This window comes from Ascidiella aspersa, chromosome 7 (assembly GCF_963924565.1).
Source record: "Ascidiella aspersa chromosome 7, kaAscAspe10.2, whole genome shotgun sequence".
Classification (NCBI taxonomy): domain Eukaryota; kingdom Metazoa; phylum Chordata; class Ascidiacea; order Phlebobranchia; family Ascidiidae; genus Ascidiella; species Ascidiella aspersa.
In genome coordinates this window covers 3,575,657-3,593,699 of record NC_139453.1, presented here as the reverse complement: position 1 = coordinate 3,593,699, position 18,043 = coordinate 3,575,657, and the positions used below count along the sequence as shown (strand labels likewise).

The following is an 18,043-nucleotide window of genomic DNA, read 5'->3' as shown; positions in this document are numbered from 1 at the left end:
AACCAAACACTAACCAACACCTGGATCAAAATATTGTGCTTTGCTTTAATAATTGTTTTAACGCTGTGGTAGGATTCTCGACCAAAGTCGTACCACAACGAAGCGAGCCAAAATTAAAACATTCAAAGAAGAATCCTGCCACAATTTTGTCTAGGGTTGATATTGCTCTTTGGGTAAGGGTGAGCGTTTTGGTGGATGTTTTTTTATTATATTTATTTCTTGTTGCAATTTTTATTGCACAATTCGTTTCGTTACTGTAAAAAAACTGGTAGGATTCTAGACCAGGGACCAATTTATTTCTCAAGAAACTATTTTAATTCCAATTTATGTAAATAGTTTATTGCGGAAATCCTTCACAGGCTCCAAGTTGACTACATAATCAAAATTTTGTCTTGGCCTGTAAAATAGTTCCTGAATAAACGCTGTTGTACCAATAGTATGTATCAGTAGACTATATCCTAATGTTACTCTTTATGATAGAAATACTTAAATCTTCCCAATTGTATTTATACCCCATTGAAAAATTATGTCACAAATGTGCTGTCTGCCAAACTGTGACAATAGAGCACCTCTTGTGTCTCTATTTCATGTTCCTTGCAAAAAGTTGTGTAAAAATGATCAAGTTGAATGGGCTACTAACCTGGAAAAGATTATATTAGGATTTCGGAACGACTGCCATATGTTGGGTTTATATAAACGAGATGCTGTAAGGATTTGTTCTAGTCACTTTCATTCATCTGATATGAGAGTTTTTTTTTTTACTCTGTTTCGGAGTACAAAATATGTAAAGGTGTCACTCTTGAGTCTGATATTACTGCCCCCTATATAACAGTGGCGGCCAACCCATGTGGACCGAAATTGTCACCAGAAGTTTCAATAATTGCTAAGCGGTTAGCAACTTTTGTAATTATTCAAGTCTTATTACATGTAAAGAACCAACAGACTGATGTTCCATTAGATCTTCTGCATGCAAGGTTTTTGTACAAGGTGTGGACCAGTGTTTAACTTGCAAGGAGGTTGATCCCAAATTTATACTAAGAAAACAACGCAGGGAGCGGTATGACAAAAAAGTTGGAAAGACACCAGTCCAGCGTGTCCAGTATGGTCACAATCTTCCATCAAGGGTGCAGAGCACCATAAATTTAAAAGATGCTAGGTACAAGCTGCAAAATAAAACCAGAACACCGTTTTAAGCAAACTTATACAAATCTAAAGGACATGCTAGCCAGTATAATGATGTCTCTAGCATGTTTTATATTAATGCTAAGGTACAGCTTGTGTATTTTATGTATTTTAACAGAATCAAAAGCTTACATGAGGAAGTCCAGAATTACCTTAGAAAAGAAAATGAATTAGTTACCGTTGAAGAAGACTTGTCTAACGATTTCAAAATAATAATGGATAAAGGTAAAGGTGTAAAAAGTTGCAATGAAATTACATTCCTATTAAACACTTCGTTTTACACTATTTTAGAAAAGCTATTGTTTAAATTGTTTTATATGTAGGTAAGACAGGAAGATTAAGCAGAGAGATATATCTTTTAACACTATAGTGTATTTTAAATGTACAAGATTGATTTAGCATACTGTGCCCCAGTTAAGTGTGCGTCGCTTTTAAAACCCTCCAAGCATTTAGTGATTTTATTAGCTCGCAAAAACGATGAACTAGATGAATTTCATCAAATTTTTTGGAATGAACAAATCAAACTGCAAGAGCATTGGGTACTAAGGTATTATGTTTAAATATCCTTGCAAACTATTGATCGCGTGGGCTCCAGAAAACGATTGGTGTTGAAAGTCTGTAAAAACACTTTTACATTTGTAAAAAAAGTGCGTTTAGCGGATACAGTGGTGGCAATCAGGTTTAACTTAGTTTCTTTAACGTTTTTATTGGATCGAACGAATTTCGTAAGAAGATCCTCGGCATGATTTTAATCAGGGCTTTCCAAAATGTTCTCTCTGCAAGTAATTTTGCTCGAAAAAACTTTTTATGTTATTGCCAGCGACTCCCAAACAATACTGGAATGAGCTGCATGCTTAAGTCAAGTCAATTCATTAAACAGCAGTGTCTTAAGGGCACCAGCATCGGCCGAACACTATGCGCGCTTTGTCGCCACCCGGCGGCACCGCCATAAGAAATCACCTGGAAAAAAGCGGTCACTTGAAGCGTGAGTGAGCGAGCGCACGAGGCCGTATATGGCAGTAAAACGAATGTTCTACAAAAACCCATTTCGTTGAAAATACCTGAAGCGCTGAATAAAACTGAAAGTGGATTTGAGTGAAGACATGTATCTGCTCTGTTGTGTTAAAATTTAAGAAAATTCCTCGGTTCGGAAAGTTGTTTTGTTTTGCGTTACTTTCTCGCCAATGTACGCTTGGCCAATCACAATAGGCCGTACATGGCAGTAAAACGAGTGTTCTACGAAAACCCATTTCGTTGAAAATACCTGAAGCGCTGAATAAAACTGAAAGTGGATTTGAGTGAAGACATGTATCTGCTCTGTTGTGTTAAAATTTAAGAAAATTCCTCGGTTCGGAAAGTTGTTTTGTTTTGCGTTACTTTCTCGCCAATGTACGCTTGGCCAATCACAATAGGCCGTACATGGCAGTAAAACGAGTGTTCTACGAAAACCCATTTCGTTGAAAATACCTGAAGTGCTGCATAAAAATGAAAGTGGATTTGAGTTAAGACCTGTGTCTGCTCTGTTGTGTTAAAATTTAATAAAATTCCTCGGTTCGGAAAGTTGTTTTATTTTGCGTTACTTTCTCGCCAATGTACGCTTGGCAATCACAATAGGCCGTACATGGCAGTAAAACGAGTGTTCTACGAAAACCCATTTCGTTAAAAATACCTGAAGTTCTGCATAAAAATGAAAGCGGATTAATGTTAAGGTATGACCCTGTTATATTGTGTTAGAATTTAGAAATATTCCTCGGTTCGGAAAGTTGTTTATTTTGCCTTTCTTTGGCGCTAATGTGCGATATGCGAAAGAAAATTGTGGTAAAAGTGTTTTTAAAAATAAAAAATAAAATAAAAAAAATGATTTCGCCGAAATGACAATGGTAACAAAACTCAACAACTAAAAGTCAGTAAATCATCAGAAACAACCAGCTGGTAATAATGGCCATTGTTTTGAAACAATTAAAAAAAAAACAGCAAGTAAACAGTCCAGGTTATTAAACATTTGTGGAGACTGGGGAACACATTTTAGTTTCAATCAGTGTTTTTAAACCGATGTGGGATTTTGTTAGCTTGACCACTGCAGTAGTTTATATTTATTTTACTTTTCTCGTGTGATTGCTTACGGCTCGTTCTGCACCAAACTGATTGCGTTTGCTTCGGCGCCTTTAATTCGTTTTGCTCAACATAAATCGGCCAGTTTAAATGGCCGCTTTCAAATCAGCCGTTTTTTTCACCAGGTCTTGCGGTTTCATATAAGGCACAAAACGCGGCTGAAATAATGGAGCCGGCCGATTGCATTGCAAGCCGCGGCTCCAAGTAGGACAGGAAAGTATAATAGCAATTATTACAAAACTCAAAATATAAATTTGAGAGACTGTGATTTAAACGTCTCCTGTGCAAGGCCAAAAGTAATATAACTAAAAATGCATGGAAGTTTTCGAGATGACGTAAGAACAGGACGTCTAAAACGAGCAACGTTTGATTAAACATGAAGGAGGGGGCGCCAATTTTATAGTTTGCCCCGGGCACAAAATACTCTGGCTACCAGCATTTTTATCCTGATTGCGTTATTTCTGTGTTTCTCAACAAACCTTGGCTCAAGTGCTACGTAATATCGTAAATGCCAATGGAACGCGAGAAATTTTGAGTTTTATGCGCAAGTTTATCAAAATTACCTCAAATGTAAAAATATTGTAATTGCCGTGAGTTGTATTCTCTATCTGCCACAATAACTTGGCCTTTAACATAAAATCGGATGTCACTGGAAGCTAGGTTTTTTAATTTGTTACTTTAGTCTTGTTTTAATTCAGGGGTTCCCAACCTTGTTACGATCTCGTACCACTTGGACGCTCTGTACTGTCACGCGTACCACTTTAGCAGAAAAACAATTTAATTGAATCATATTTTTATCTATTTTTAGCTTACAACTAGCATTATTCAACGCTATTTGTAGCTTAAGACTTAAGCTATAAAACAGTCGATTATATCTATCAAGAGCAATCATTTGGCATAATTAACGCCCACAGTCTCACAGCATTGTACACTTTACAAAGCAACTGTGCTCCTTGTCAACAATTGACACGGCGTGTATTTTGAAGATTGCGTTGTTTCGAAACAACAGGAATAGTTACGTAACAATAACAATGGGCTTCGGGTAATTTTTTTTATTTAAATAAAACCAGAAAACAAAGTATAAAGTTGTGAATTCAGGGTTTTGTGAAAAAAACGGAAGCTACTCGAGTACCACCTGAAAAACCTACGCGTACCACTAGTGGTTCACGTACCACAGGTTGGGAACCCCTGTGTTAATTGGATCAGAATGGCTTGCTGTGAAACCCGGCGGTACGCAGCAAAACTAAAAGCCACTATGCGATGTACACTGCCGGAAAAACGCACCGGTAAAAAAACAAGACAGTGACTTAAATGTACGCCAAGGCTACCAGGCGCGGATCTAGGATGTTTGTTTGGGGGGCAATGAATTGTTTCGAATATGACGTCACACAGCTGCACAACTAACCTCAAGAAAACCAAACAGTTTGTTTATTTCCAGGTTGGAGAAGTGGTGCTTTTAATACGAAAGTTACATTACAAAGCTGTAGCGCGAAACGAAAAATTGCCTTTATATCTTTCAAGTTGTCAAAAGCATTTATATGGGGTGATGAGACTAACGATGCCTTTGGTCTAAAGCAACTTTAATAAAGCGGCTCATATAAAGATCATGTAAAGCTCATATAAATGCTTTTTAAAAGATATAAAAGCAATTTTAATAAAGATATACAAGAGATATACAAGAAGCTTTAAGATTCGCGAATTCTTTTGCATTTATAATGTTACCCTAGTAACAAAAAATACATTTTTTTGGAAGCCATTTTGTGGTATTTGTGGAAACCAGAAAAGTACCACAATACCCCAGCTTTTAATTCCAGTATAATATGAAAAGCAACTAAACCATAAAACATGCCTACAAAAAAACGGCTGTATTTACAAATACGATGCGTTTCTACACAGTATTAAAATCGTTGTGATTTTTACAGTTACCTAGACTTGGAAGGCATTGAAATAAAAAAACAAAGTCTATGTTAACATTAAAGAACAAGTATAAAGTAAAGTGTAAGCTTTGAGACAGAACAATAACGAAGAAATAATTACACAGTAAAAATGGAAAAGTTAGCATTTGCACAAATGCATAACAACACTGAAATATTTGTTCTTCCTGTACAGCATACCTTCTGCATAGCTGTGTAAGCCCAGAATACAAAGAGCTCTATTGCGATGAGATTCGAACCAAACGAAAGCTATCTTTACACGCGGAAAAATAAAACCGCTCAATGCTTCTTTGTAAGCCCCGAGAGAATGTCGAGTGAGCCTCGAAACTTTTTGTAATATTGGAAAATAAATTATTTGTATTACCAATATATGCATAAACACAATCGTTTTAGACTTAAATACGCACTATCCATGAAAAATTATCAATATTGAGACATTTAGATACAGTTTGTCGTGGATTTAGGTTTTTGCATGCCATAAAGGTAAAACCCACTTTAGGTTTTGCAAGTCGTGGCTTATGTAGAACACAATGAATCGTGTTGCGATAAAATCGAACGCAAAGAGAATACTTGTGAAGTTATAGAAGGGCGAGTGAGTCGCCGATGAACTCTGTGAGTTGCCAGAGCGAACTCGTCAATCCACTTGCAACGGCGAGTCCGCAAACTCCTAAGGCAGCTCCCGAGTAGAAGCACTTCTCAACCAAACGCAATCTGAACAAATTAAACACAAGGTTAAAACGGGCTCACCCATCTTGTTTTAGTTGCAATGTTTTCTAGTCAACTAATCTTCTTAGGTTTCAACTAACATTAAAACGCAATCTGAACAAATTAAACACACGGTTAAAACGGGCTCACCCATCTAATCGCATTTTAAGATTAAACGCATGAATAAACTTTGTTTATTTTAACTTTTTGTGTAATACTTTCTAATAAGACCACAAAACAAAGCTTAAATGGACACATTGTGGCTCTGATACTACGTCAGTATCGGACCAGTGGCGATACGATAAACCTGATTATCGGATAGCCAAAAGTAAAAACATAAAAAACGGGCCCAACCATCCAATAGAGTTTTAGATAAAAAGGAAATTCGGTGATGAATCGGCGAAATTAGGATATGAACAAATATGAAGGTAGATTCTAGGGCAGTGGTCAGCAAACTTTTTTTGTCGCGGCCCAAAGTATTTTTTTCAGAGCTATTGTAGGCCCACTAAAACCACTACGAAGCAGTGTCGGGTTCTGAATATTTGATTTTTAGGTGAAATATTACACGGCGCCTTTATGCCCAAAACTCTGCCATACCATATTATAAAACATACTATACAACGAAGAATATACGCGCGAAGCGAGAAAAAATTTTCAATTACACATAGTTAAAGTTGACAAAAAATATATTTGGACAGGCATTTAGGACCACATTGGGCACGTGAGTCTTTTCAAACTGAGCCAAATGAAAAATTCTATTCCACACCAATATTTACAATAAAGTGCAATGAATGTACGGCTATCACGCGGCCCACAACTACATGATATCACTCAGCTGCTCAAAAGTAACTCGCGGCCCATAGTTTGCCGACCACTGTTCTGGGGATTTCGATATTTTGGTGGAAAATGTGATCTAATGAAGTCACCACGAATCTTCTTTAGAAAAACGCTTTCTTTTACGGTTACAGTGTCATGTCACAAATAAACATGAAAGTATTTATAAGATCACAATTTCTGGTTTTAAACAAAAGTTCCACAAGCATAAAGTTCCTTACTTGGTTAGTTTTTGTTTCGACTGTAGATCGTTGTTCTTCTGCTTTAGAATGAACTGGTTGCAGCCGGCGATGTAAGTTGTGAAGTAATCTTCCCACTGATAAACCCCACAATCAAGGTTGTAAGCCTGAGAAACAATTAACAAATAGCTTGATAATGAATTTTAAAGCCAAAAAGTTTGAGTAAATCCACATCATCTTGATTATAACGTTTCGATTCACACTTGTATCATCGTCAGTTAATCTCATTGTTTTCAACAGCACTTTCTGAACACATAACTTATACTGAGCATAAAATTAATTCAAAGACTGTTCGAAAAACGTTGGGAAAATAAGGTTCCTCAAAATATAGGGCTTTTTTCAGAGACTGATGATGCCAGATTGGCGAAATATATTTCTCTATTAATAACTAGTCTAGAACTTATAAATGACAAAGTATGACTCGGACAAGAAAGTCTATAGTAAGTTGCTACCATCCGCTTGAAGTTATTGTCGTCATTAACGTGTATTAGGGCGAGGAGATATCTTCTTTTTTACATATTCAGTTTGCGTTCTACAAAGACTTTTCAACACGCAAATCAATTCAAAGGCATTTAAACGCTTTTAAGGATTCAAATAATTTGTAACAAACGTGCAACAAGAGCCAATGTTAACCCTATGATTAGATGCTCTGCAGTAAAAGACCTTGTAATATTTCACCTTTTGGTCTTCAGCATTCAGTGAGGAACGCAGCTGATCGACATTCGTGTTGCTGAACTTAAAGTTTGTTGTAAAAAAGAATTCCATCACTTCCATGGCGCTCATGATCTTTTCATTGAGTCTTGCCATTCTGAAAAAATAAAAAAATATTGAAGTCTTTGTCATTCTGAAATTAAACATTATATTTTGTAGGATTAGCGTAGCATTGGGTTCAGAATAAAGTACTTTTGTGAACTGGGACCAATAATTCTAAGCTAAATAAAATCCTAAATTCTTGCCTAAATGGTGATAGTCATTCAAACAAGTAATCCAGAAAAAAACAGACAATTGTTATAACATAATAAAGGAAGTTTAAATATTAACAGTAGAGATTTGTAAAGACAGGTTGACAAAAAGCTAGATATTAAATGATTAAATAAAGTTCCATCTAGACTAGGGCCTTAAATATTAAAAAAACATAAAAAACTAGAAAAAACATTGCACCATTCAACAAAGCAAAAATTTAAAAAAACAAGAATTTCAAAAGTGTTCAATCCACAATAAAGCATAGGTGACAAACTAGAGTTTTCAGCTTCTGCTTGGACTTTATTTGAAAGTACAACTCACTTTTGTTTTTTCCTCATAAGAGCCAGACCTGCATCCATCGCATGGGCAGGAATAGTTTGCGAATAAAAGGTGGTGAGATCGTACAGCTTTCTGCATATAAATAAATAAATTTTTAATAGAACACACCTTTGCCGAAAGTGTGAATGAAAACTATATCTCTTAACGTTAGATAGGATACTAACTAATCAGGTGGTACTATATAAAGACAAATTGTATAAAATGTCCGACAAGCAGCTTTCGCACAACCGCGCTTTATCAGGTCAAATTATAAAAAAATGACAACTTTTGTTTTTACTTTAACCTGATAAAGCACGGTTGTATGAAAGCTCAAGAGAAATTAAATACAATTTGTCTTTATATAGTGGCACCTGATTACCCTATTTAGAATTAGACAAATACGGTGATTTATAAAGACTCCTAATGTTAAAAAATGCTAACTGATTACCTGATTTAGAACAGGACAGATATGGAAACCAACAAGGACTATATTTCTGGATAACACTAAATTCTCCTAGATTTTTTTTTGGGGGGGGGGGAAACTATATTTAGCATTTTTGATAAATTGTGACAATCACTAAAGCAAAGCTAAAAAATCTATTTTACCTGTTATTGGTGCATAACACCCAAGGTGCACGGAATGGGTCGCTTAGATTGTCTGCCACATTGTTCTTTGCAAGTGAAACTGGAAACAAAAATAAAAATTGTAAATGATGAATTTAAGCCAGGGCGGTGGAGTCGGGACTCAACAGAGTCGGTTTATTTTGCTGGAGTAGAGAACATGGGGCTTAAGTTAGAAGTAAGACTATCCTTATGGGTTAATGAATTATATGGTCGGACTACTGATTTCGAGTAAGACTATGCAAAACTAAGACTACACAAACATAAGAGTCCCGAGTGAGACGTGAACAGCACCAAATTTTAAAACTGATAAGGTCACAAATTGTAAAGTGTAAAGGTGGAATACCATAAGGTAGATAAAGTCAATTTTGTTTAAAAGATCCATATCCTTTGCCTTCAATTTTCCCTTCGGCAAAACTTTGCCCAACTTAACTGAACAATTTTAGATATGTAAACTGCTACAGCCTGCAACCCAACAAAATCAACATGGCAACACAATTTTTCCCATTGGTTAAGAAACACTGTCTGTATAGACAAACCTATTCCCAACTAAAAATGGATTGCAGTGTTCTTAAGTAGTTGTACTTACTCCTCGTATTTGGGAAACTGTTAAAAACGATTCTATGTAAAAAAAAACTATCCTTATAGGTTAATGAATTATATGACACACTACGAGCGGTATGTTGAATATCCACCTAATTTTCGTTAAATAAATGTGTGAAATACAAGCTGTAGAGTGGGATCCCACCACAGGTTAGCTTTACAAACAGGATGCATCAGGCAACAGCCATTGTTGTTTGTCAACTCGCTCCCCTCTAAGCCTGTGTAGATCAGTTGGTAGAGCAACGGTCCCAGTATAAACGGAGGTCATGAGTTCAAACCTCACCAAAGGCTAGTTGTTTTTCTAACCTGCCTTGCTTAATTGATCGACAGATTTCATGAGTCTGCGGTGTCTTTCGGTGAATAATCTCATCAATCAGGGTTAATTTATTTTAAAACTTCAAATGTACTTACTACATTACTTTCCCAGGCAAAGTTATAATCCTAATCAGTGTTTCTCAACCTTTTTGCAACAATTCAAATATTAAGCGCAAGTATCACATCGAAGCTTTGTCGACCCAATTCTTTCAACTGAACCTTATGCAAGCGAATAAAAGCTTTGGCTACCCAAAATTTAATTTTATGAGCATTTCTTCAAAATTGCTTCGGCAATTTATTTAAAAAATCCAATCGTGTGAAGTTGTAAACTATTTCTGTCGGCGACTCAACTAAAGCAAACGGCCTTTGGATTTTGGGTCACTAAGGTTGAGAAAACACTGGTTTTACAGACATCAGCATTAATAACGTCAAGTTTGATTTATAAGAGCCATGTTTTGGACTTGCCTTAAAATTTCCCCTTAAATTTTGCTTAACTTATCTGAGGAATTTAAAACATGTGAACTGCTGCAGTCTGCAACCTAACAAAATCAAAATGAGAAGTCAATTTTTCCCATTGGTTGAGAAACACTGAAACCTACATTTAGAGAAATAACATTAATAGTTCATAGTTGTTTGTCCATTCTTACTCAAGCGGACCATAGCAAGGCCATTTTTGATGCCAGAGTTGACGTGGTAGATGGGAAGTGATCCATTGACCCTCGGAACTCGGTCGCAAGTAAAGGAAGTGATGCTTTCATTGTCTGAAGATGAATCCCCTGGAAATTCATGTTTAACCGATTAAGTTTTAAATTGGTCAACAATAAATATAGGTGGAATTAGTTCTTCACAGTAAACAGCCTAAAACCTCTTGGTAACATAGAATGGCTACACTAGAGTAAAAATCCAGTTTTGGAACAGATTTTTTGTACAGGACTCAAAATACAAAAATAACTCAACAATGAATTAAAACAAAATTTACATGTTTTTCGAACAGGGGTTTATTTATCAAATGAATACAAAATTAGTGGTAATAAATTCAAACACTGGCTAGATACAAGGTTTTTTTCTCAAGCTTAAAATAGTTTTGTACAATTTAAAACGAAGTAAATTGTAGAATGAATATCAAGGAACATGTATAACTAAGTAGCATTTTGTGGAAATTTAAAAAAATTCTTTGTTGATTTTCACATGGTCAGATGACAAAATGCAACCTACTTCTGTATGGGCTTTGATATTCATTCTACATCTAACTACAACACCAGCGGATATGAACAAAAACGCCAACTTTTTGGTAATCTATCTGTATTTACAACCTTGTAAGCCAATTTCCCCCAGCGATGAAACTGCACTGTCACTCTCGTAGCCGAGCGAGCATCTTCTTTCTGCTGAGTCACAAGCGGTCTTCATCGCCGCGCAAATCACGCCGTTCACAACAAAGTCGACCGGTATGAGGTCACAGGTTATGGAGTGGTCGACAATCACAGAACGAAGCACACCCTTGGCGTACGCTATTATGAAAGCGGTGGGTGCGTACACGTTTGTACACCAACCCTGGAGAAAAAGCAGTAATTTTTGGAGTATCAGAATCAGTCGATCAACTAATAATTTTTGTGCAAGCAAGGCCAGGCTAGAAATGCAACTGCGGTGTGGTTTGCACTCCAAACTGGCCTTGCTTGCATGAAATCCCTAATTGGTTGAATGATTTCATTTGTCTTTATCAGTGATTTAAGTTTCATTACACAGGGCAATTTAAAAAAGATAGATTTATAATTATTTGTGTCACTTACTTAATTTTACAGGAATAATGGCTTGGGGAGAAATTGATAAGGAAAGTAAAAGAAATGTAAATTCATTGTTCGCAAGTATCTCGCTAATGCACAGTTGAATAAATATCTGCTTCAAAATATGTCATGCTGTTTTTTGTTCTAAACCTATTTCTTAGTTCTTTTTTATTTATAAAAAAAATATTGAGCCACAAAATTTTTATGCAACGAAAATGGGATTTGCTTAAATTGGCAAACCCTTCAATAAAACAGTGCTTTATTCCTAAGTTTCAAAGATTGAATAGGACTTCTTCAAGTTATTTAATCCTTCTAAATGTTTAACATCAATGAAACCACTCAAAAAATTTTAGTATTTTAAACACATTGAACTCTTTTCGTGTTCTTTCTGCACTGAAAAAATATCTAACTTATAACAAGTCTAAAAACATACCCGCAGGCGGCAAAGGTTCTTTGTAAGCTGGTATTATCATGCTGGGCCTGACGATGCAGATTGGAAGATGAGATCCTTCTCTTGCAACGACGTCCTCAGCAAGCGCCTTCGTCAGCGTGTAAGTGTTCGGTCTGAAGCAAAACCAACGTTTATGTACAACTTTAAACCAGTAATTCTATTACACCTAAAGCCTTCGACAGCGTGTAAGTGTTCGGTCTGAAACACAACAGGTTACAATTCAGTCAAGAGAGGTATTTTGATACAAAACAGTTCTTTTTTGAAGCATTTGGCTTAGTTAGTTCACAAAAACATGTTGTATTTGTGTGATGTGATATGTATAAATTGTTTATTGGAAAGTTTGTATGGTCCCTGTTCTGAGGCGAATTTTTTTTTTTTAGATTCTTGTTTGCTTGACAGTTTTCAAGTTACGTCAAAATATGACTTAATATTTAGCAATAAATTTATAAAAAAAGTTTTTCCAGCGAACTTGTGCGCAAATATAATATGCAGCTAAACAATAGATTAATTGTGTAAAGGGCTAAAAAAATTTGTATTTACATAGTAAAAGAACTTGACAAAAATATAGTTTTGGGGGGAAATTTGCCAAGTAGTCTCTGCTAGAAACTAGAGAAAAGTGTTATGAAGGTCAACACAAGAAGAAGGACAATCGTGCAACATGCCATGAGTCCAGTTTTTGAGATATATATATAGTTAATTATTGCTACCGCTAGATGATAACAAAAACGAACATAATGGCCAAGGTATCTCAGGCAGTGCATATTAAATATGTGGCGTTAAAACATTCTAGCTTGTGGCACATTAAGTATAAAGTATTTTAGGCGCTGTTTTCTCCTAGCAACACTTTTAAAACTTGGTATTTGGCCTTAATATATTGGCAAGAACACGGTTTAAAGAAGGGGTGACGAAACTATTTGCTGTCGCGGGCCACTTTGTCAGTTACCGCTGACGGCGCTAAGTACAACTTTTTACCTACACTATAAAACCTGTTAAAATCATAAACAATTGTTCATCAAACCAAACTAATCGAAACCCATGCGAACCATACAGCTTAAATTATTTAACGCAATATTGAAATATGAAATAATAAAAAATAACAAATAAACATTTAATGAATTTTGTTGCTCAATGAGAAATTTGGAACATTTTTGCTCTGCTAAGCGCTTGATATTAGGACGAACTGTCGATGTGGCAACTCTCAACTGCATACTAAGATTTTCGTCTGTTAGCCTTGACCTGTAACGACTCTTTGTGATGTTCATTTTAGAAAAAAAAATGTTTGCATAGATATGTGCTTCCAAAACAGACGACCATTTGAGTGCGCTAGCTCTTAAGTTTGGAAACTCTTCCTTTGATACATAAAGGCAATAAAATTCAAGCAAAGCTTACACTCAACTAGTTACCACTGCATTGTACAGCAACAGGCTCATGGTGTTAAATTATATGACACAACAATGAATAAACAGTTGAATCCTGAATTGATGGTTACTGTATGGATTTGCACAACAGTTTCTATGATTCCTGCATGATATACGCGTTATTCAATCCGGCTATTAGCTTTTATATCACATCGCAAAGAGTAGAAGCGGGTCAAAAAAACTTCAAGACCGTGGTCCCACCCCACTGCTTAGCGGACCACACAAAATTCTTTGGCCCGCGGGCCACATGTTCGTCACCCCTGGTTTAGAAGGATTAAAATAAAAACTTCAGCAGTGTAAAAACGAAATAATGCAAAAGTTCTTAACTTCTCAGGCCACTTTCAGGGTAAAACAAACATTTATGTCAAAGTGACCTTTTGTCAAAATGTCCTAATAAGTAACTAACCTAATCAATTTAATTTTGCTTTGAATTAGCGAATATGGTCGCCTACCTCTTGCCAAGAAGCTGTGGTGTGACCTTGGTGATAAGGGCATCGTCCATCCACCGGAGGGTGCCCTCAAGGTCGAGGTAATCGATTCCAACATCGTAAAGCTTTTCATCGGTTTCTTGTCGGTTGCAATGGACATACGCTGGAATAAAATTCTCTATATATTAAACAATACAATGCCTTACATATAGATAAAAAAAGTTAGAGTTAAAAAAAAACTTTTTTTATAAAATATATATTATAGTTTACACAAAAAAAGTGTATGGCAATAGCACTTTATAAGGTAGTTACAACGTCAAAACAATTTTCTGGGTTTTAATTAAATATATTTAACCTTATCCTTGAACAAAAATATATCGGTAGGAAAAAGCTTTAAATTACAATTTCTCGTGACAAAATTCCATGGATGGGGGAGAAGTTAAACCGGTAGTTCCTAAACTTTTCAGCTTGCGGCACAGTAAAAAACTAAAACATTTCATGCCACACCATGTACAAAAAACAACAAGTTTAACAGATAAATCCCATGAAAAGGTCTATGAAATAAATCGTCTATCTTTGCTCGTTTATTTTTGATACATTGAATTTCGGAATCTTTGTAACTGTTTTTTAAAGTATTGTCAGTAGTGAATGAAATTTATAACTCTACAACAATTTTTAGCTTGCTACATGATAATTTAATTTTCCTCATTTAAAGATAATTTAATAAAGTAATAAACATTGACAAAAGAGTTACACCTGGTCTGTGCTCGTACATCCTAACAGTTAACCGACCTGCGATGGTCAGGCCCAACAGTTACCCAATCTTCAGGAAAAAAATGGTAACCGTTGGCCTAGTGTGTGGAATATGGGTATATTTACCCTATGATAGAGTAACCTTAGCACAAATTTACAAAGTTAATCACGTAAAGCATTTGAAAAAAAGTGTGATATTGAAAGCTTTATCGTTTAATAAAACAGCAAAATTAAAATTTTTTGTGTAACACTGCATATTGCTAATGCACACCTGTGGAGATGTGAACGAATGCTTGGAGGTTGTTTCGTTCAGGTCAAAATATTTTGAGAAACCTCCTAACACACTGGACGTTTATCTCGAAGGCCAACCTGTAGAAATTAATAAACAAACCAGTGGTTAATAAGCTTTTTTAGACGGCAGCAGACTAAACAGACAAAAACAAATTAGGGGTATACTTTAACACCATCATGTAATTAACACTTAACAAGCATGCGGGGCAATATGAATTACACATAATTTAACTTCAGTAACTGTAATATTAAAATGTACATACGATTTTATATAAGTAGACATTTATAGGCTCTTTTTCACTATTGTACATAAAACAAAAATTTTCTTCAAATGCCGCATACCACAACGCATATTGTTTGGGTTAGGGTGCGGGTTAGCGTTTGGTTGAGGGTGGGTCAAGTTATTATTAACAATAAACATAATATTACTTGACCCACACTCACCCAAACGCTAACCCGCACCCTAACCCTAACGATATGCGTTTTGGTATCCGGTATTATTATTTTTTTTTTTTTGCATAACTTTTCACGTACAATAGTGAAAGAGCGCCCATTTATATACAAATCAATATCATTCCATTAGTAACTTAGTAAAACTGAGTTACTACATCTGAAGCAACAAAACTTAAAACAATAATAATAATCGCATTTTTTTATTCCAGACCGGGGGTAACCCCTTGGGAGCACCCATGCACACTTAAGAATCAGATGTATGCGCTGGTCTACAATCCTACCACAGTATTCAAACAATAAAAGCAACACAAAATATTTGTGTTAGGGTGCAGGTTAGTGTGTGGGTGAGGGTGGGTCAAGTATTATTTTTATCAGTATTGCTTAACCTACCCAAACCCATTTAATAATAATACTTGACCCACACTAACTCAAACGCTAACTCGCATCCTAACCCCAATATTGTGCATGGTGGTAGGATTCTAGACTAGGGCCAATACTTTTGCCGAACATATCAAATAACAACCAACAACAGTAGATCGTAATTAAATACAAAGTATCGGAAATCCTGAGACGTTTGGTATACTTAAGTGCCCTTACCTTAGGTGTTCATTGAACTTAAGTGTTGCAGGATGAAAACGTGGCACTTCTTCTGTAGAATCTCCCTCGAAGCTTGATCCAATCCAAGATCTTCAGCGCCAAGATCGCAACAAATTCGAGCTTCGACGCAAAATTCGGCTGCAGCTCACGAAGAACGTCGAAAGCCTGGAAGGGTAAAAGGTTTAAACGTCAAATGACTCAAAAAGATTTAAACCAATAAGTGGAAAGTTGGAGAAAATGGCGAATTTGTTTGGTCGTCTGTCACGCTCTGGTGCATATGAAGAAACAACAAAGTTTAGAGTAGACTCGTTTACTCGTAGTTCTGTTTGTGCTATCAACAGCCTCTGATTGGTACAGGGTTAAGCAGCTTTTTGCCTAGGATCGCCAAAAAAAGTGTTGAACTGATTGGCATGGCTTTTCAACTATGATTTGAGTTCAGGCTAAGTCATTTAGCCGCGGTATATAATACTACCACAACGAACATTATTTGGGTTAGGGTGTGGTGCGGGTTAGCGTTTGGGTTTTGGTAGGTTAATCAGCAATATTGTTAATGAATATCAATAATACTTGATACGCCATCAACCAAACACTAACCAACACCCTGATCAAAATATTGTGCTTTGCTTTATTATTTGTTTTAACGCTGTGGTAGGATTCTAGATCAAAATCGTAGCACAACGAAGCGAGCCAAAATTAAAATATTCAAAGAAGAATCCTACCACAATTTTGTCTAGGGGTGATATTGCTCTTTGGGTAAGGGTGAGCGTTTTGGTGGGTGTTTTTTTATTATATTTATTTCTTGTTGCAATTTTTATTGCACAATTCGTTTCGTTACTGTAAAAAAACTGGTAGGATTCTAGACCAGCGCCCAATTTTTTTCTCAAGAAACTGTTTTAATTCCAATTTATGTAAATAGTTTATTGTGGAAATCCCTCACAGGCTCCAAGTTGACTACCTAATCAAAAATGTGTCTTGGCCCTGTAAAATAGTTCCTGAATAAACGCTGTTGTACCAATAGTTTGTATCAGTTAACTATATCCTAATGTTACTCTTTATGATAGAAATACTTAAATCTTCCCAATTGTATTTATACCCCATTGAAAAATTATGTCACAAATGTGCTGTCTGCCAAACTGTGACAATAGAGCACCTCTTGTGTCTCTATTTCATGTCCCTTGCAAAAAGTTTTGTAAAAATGATCAAGTTGAATGGGCTACTAACCTGGAAAAGAATATATTAGGATTTCGGAACGACTGCCATATTATGGGTTTATATAAACGAGATGCTGTAAGGATTTGTTCTAGTCACTTTCATTCAACTGATATGATATCAAGTAAGAAAGTTTTGTAAAAAAATTTATCAAAAGAAAACTATTTGGTATGTAAATAGGATTTTAGACATTTGCTCAATGGTAATCTTTTTTAATTATTAAATTCATTAATATTATTTTTTTACTATTATCCAGGAGAAAATAGAAGGGAATTGAAAAATGGAGCAATTCCAAAATCATAATTGCCAATAAAACAAATTGGTAATTCAATACCCAATGAACGACCTGCTCCTATGGCGAGAAGCACTTTGCCAACTATTCATAAATCATTCGTTTGCTAATCTTGTTGGTAAAACACAAAAAATCTCCTATGGTTGGAAAATGTTTGTGGAATCTGAATTTGTTTCATTTAAATTGGAAGATGGCCATGATCAGTTTAAGTTTCATGTTCAAGTTGACATCACCAGAAAGTAATGTCAGACTTATTGATGTTACAAAAACCACTATATACGATGTTTTGTACTCTGTTTCGGAGTTCAAAATATGTAAAGGTGTCACTCTTGAGTCTGATATTACTGCCCCCTATATAACAGTGGCGGCCAACCCATGTGGATCAAAAGCTTACATGAGGAAGTCCAGATTTACCTTAGAAAAGAAAATGAATTAGTTACCGTTGAAGAAGACTTGTCTAACGATTTCAAAATAATAATGGATAAAGGTAAAGGTGTAAAAAGTTGCAGTGAAATTACATTCCTATTAAACACTTCGTTTTACA

At 35.7% G+C, this 18,043-nt stretch overlaps 1 protein-coding gene and 1 pseudogene across 1 annotated transcript in view; one reads left to right on the top strand and one right to left on the bottom strand.

Annotated features, from left to right (window-relative positions):
• Positions 1-18,043, top strand: part of LOC146137300 (NACHT, LRR and PYD domains-containing protein 12-like) — a 180,668-nt gene that overhangs the window by 110,677 nt on the left and 51,948 nt on the right. The window lies entirely within an intron of this gene.
• On the bottom strand, positions 5,807-16,482 carry LOC146137302 (fatty acyl-CoA reductase 1-like; annotated as a pseudogene).